Source organism: Adiantum capillus-veneris, chromosome 4 (assembly GCF_014529385.1).
Source record: "Adiantum capillus-veneris isolate H3 chromosome 4, ASM1452938v2, whole genome shotgun sequence".
NCBI classification, from domain to species: Eukaryota; Viridiplantae; Streptophyta; class Polypodiopsida; order Polypodiales; family Pteridaceae; genus Adiantum; species Adiantum capillus-veneris.
Window position 1 is genome coordinate 42,462,224 of NC_140934.1, and position 3,818 is coordinate 42,466,041.

A 3,818-nucleotide genomic window follows, 5' to 3' on the forward strand; every position below is an offset into this window, starting at 1 on the left:
AGTGCAAAACCATTGAGTGGTTGCTTTCCCATGGACGTAACCCACACTTGGGTGAACCACGTATATTGTGCTCTCTCTCTCTCTCTCTCTCTCTCTCTCTCTCTCTCTCTCTCTCTCTCTCTCTATATATATATATATATATATATATATATATATATATATATATATATATATATATATATATATATATATATATATATATATATATATATATATATATATATATATATGTATCATTTCTCTCCATTAAATACACCACTCTAATCTCTACTTAGATATTCCTTAATTCCTAACAAGTGATATGAGAGCGGGGTTTAGTCGTACCTAGAATATCTAAAGGAAAGGATTCCTTGAATTGAGTGGGAGTGGTGGGAAAGGAAGGTAAGCTCAAAATCGAGAAGCTCAACGAAAAAACTTCCAACATTGGAAGATGTGGATTAGAGACTATCTCTAGCAAAATTATCTCTATTTGCCACTAGTAGGCAGTCTTGAAAAGAATTCCACAACAATGGAAGATGTTCATTGGAATGTCCTTGACCGAAAGGCATTGGGAACAACGCTTGGCATCAATGGTGGCCTTTAGCATTTTGGAGATAAAGACCACATGGAACTTGATGAAGACCCTTGACGGCCTCTATGAGAAACCATCCGTATCAAATAAGGTATTTCTTATGAAGCAATTGTTCAATCTAAAAATGGCAAAGAGTGATTTCGTTGCAGAACACCTAAATGACTTCGACACCAACATAAGTCAGCTTCGATTGGGAAGGTCAACTTTGATAATTAAGTTTGAGCTATCCAAATACTATCTTCTTTGCGAGATAGTTGGGACAACATTTTAATGACTATAAGTAACTCAAACTCTAGTTCACATACTCTCAAGTCTAATGATATTATAGGTGTTCTTTTAAGCAAGTAAATGTGAAGGAGAAGTACATGTGAATCATCAAGAAGTACATCATTAATGGAAATGAGAGGAAGAATGAGGAAGAGGTTCAAGAACCAAAGAAGTGAGGATCCCTCAAGGTGGAGCAAGTCACACACAAAGTGAGTTCTTGAGTGTTGAAAATGTGGCAAGAAGCACAACATCAAAAAAGATTACTGGTCCAAGAAGAAGAAGGAGTAAGAGTTTGAAGACGACAAGACAACATTGGCGGAGACCAATGTGGTAGGTGCAAGATGCTCTAATTCTTTTATTAGACAATGTGTCCAATTCTTGGATAGTAGACTCTGGAGCTTCATTTCATGCGACAACCCTACAAGCGATATTCGCAATATTACATCAAAGCTAATTTTTGGTATGTATACCTAAGAGATGATAAAGCTTGTGAAATTTCTAACAAACATACATTTTGTATCAAATGAATGGAATCTTAAAGATGTTTCTCTCTCTTCATAGAAACCTAATTTCTATAGATCAATTAGACGATGAAGGTCACAACATTGCATCTGGACACAAACGATAAAATGTTTCGAAAGGATCTTTGGTGGTTGCAAAAGGAAGAAAGGTGGGTACACCTTACTTCTCTAGGATCACTGTGCAATATTCAATTTGTGCAACATCTACGAAAGTTGATGGTGCAGTTTGGCACTATCAATTTGGGCAAAGAAATACAAATCCTTCAACCAAAGAAGCTTCTACTAGGTTTGAAAGAAGTGGACTTGCAATTTTGTGAGATTTGTGTTCATGGAAATCAAAAGAGGATAGAATTTGTAAAAGCGAAAAATGAAAGAAAAAGTAAAAGGTTTAAAAGAAGTGGACTTGGAGTTTTGTGAGATTTGTGTTCAGGGTAATCAAAAGAGGATAGAATTTGTAAAAGTGAAAAATGAAAGAAAAAGTAAAAAAACTTGAAATGGTTCATTCTAATGTATGGGAGTCTATGAGTGCAACATCTCCTAGTGGCTCATTGTAATATGTAACAATCGTAGATCATGCAACTAGAAACACATGGATTTATTTGATGAAAAATAAATTTGATGTGTTTTCCATATTTCAAACATGCAAAGTCTTTGTGAAAAATAAAGCAGGCGAGTATTGTAGCCAAGATTTTGAAAGCTTGTGTGCCAAAAATGGCATTTGAAGGCAAAATACAACTCTAAGGACACCTCAACAAAGTGTGCGGCCAACAACCCGGTACCAACCTGGCCCCCGACAAAACTTTAACTGGCCGTATCTTGGCATCCAGGACTCCAATAAACAATTTAAAAAGAGACGGACAAGCTCCATAAATCAAGCACTATCCTCCCATAGCCCCAAATTGGCTCAAACCAGTTGGCATCATCTGGCCTATTCGTCTCGGATCTGCGACCACCTCCAACTTCAAAGCATCGTAACTTGCACACCGTGGCTCCGTTTGACGAGCCGTTTGGACCTCTTTCTTGAGCACTTCAAGCTCTACATATCAAGGGCAAAAACTAGCACCTCAGACATTCTTCACTTGTAGCCCTGTCAAGCCTTATCTGGAGTCCTTTGACCTAGAAAACCACATAAAGCATACCTCTCCGCTGCTATTTGCATGCACAAGCTCTTCCCATCTGCTCTAGCCCTCTGCCATGCATCTGTAAGCATACACATCACTACATGTGCCCTCTGCTAGGGTTGACACACTTTGACTGCACCAACATTCATCAATGCTCTGCACATTCTAGACACCCTTTGTTACAAGAACATGTTGGATCATGTAAGCCCACATTGGGTAATTGTCCCCATCCAATCTTTTCTCAGTAGCAAGCATCCTGAATACATTTGGGTTGTTGTGTTTGGTGGTTGCAAGTAGTTTTAATCACTCTTAAGTAGATATAAATCATCATCATCCTAGGTGGATCGGAAGCTCATGGCTAGTGAACATTGGACATGGTGACTAGGATGTTTGTGTGACCAAGAGGATACACACACTAAGGTGTTGGATCTAGGGTTGTTGGAATTCACACATAACTTGGAGATGAAGAGGAAGATCAAGGCACACAATGGAGAATGTATTACTAAGTGTGCAAATACAAGATAAGATATCCCTAGAGCAATGGGCATATATACAAAGCATGGGGAGGAAAAAACTTCCTAGTGAGGGGAAAAAGTGCCATGGTAGTCCTAAGTGTGTTCACAAATATCACTATCATATACATAACAACAAATCCCCTCAAAGTGATACCATGAAATCAGAGCTGGCACATAGAGTATCAGGAGCTGAGAGTCTCTCCCTGCATAATAATATTGCACCTCAATGTGCTTTGTGGGAACATGAAAGATTGAGTTCCTTGGTTCAACTACCACTGCACTCTTGACTGTCAATGTAGATACAAGTGCCAACCAACTCCCAAATCAGCCATAAGGTGTTTGAGCCACACACACTCAATCACACCTGTGAAAGCTTCCTTGTACTCAACCTCACAACTAGAGGTTCCCACAATAGTTTTCCAAAATATGCATGAACTACCAAGCATGACACAATAAGCACTTGTGGACACTCGTGTGTCAACAACCATCCCAATCTGAGTTTGAAAAAGCATGTAAATCTAGTGGCAATGATCCCCCTTGGGATTAAAAAATCCAAGATGTATAGTGCCACTCAAGTAGAAAATATCCTCTTAATTTCCCGCCAATGCTTAGACCCTAGGCTCTGCATAAATTTTCTCACTTGCAAGACTACAAACTAAATATCTAGCCTTGTAATGCATACATAAATGAGGCAGCCATTAGTTGTTTGGTAGAGGGTAACATCTACAAGATATCCAACATCATGTAGACTTAACTTCAAACCTTAGGAGTGGAAATTGGCTTGCAATTATGAAGTCCATAATTGCTTAGCAAAGTTTTCACA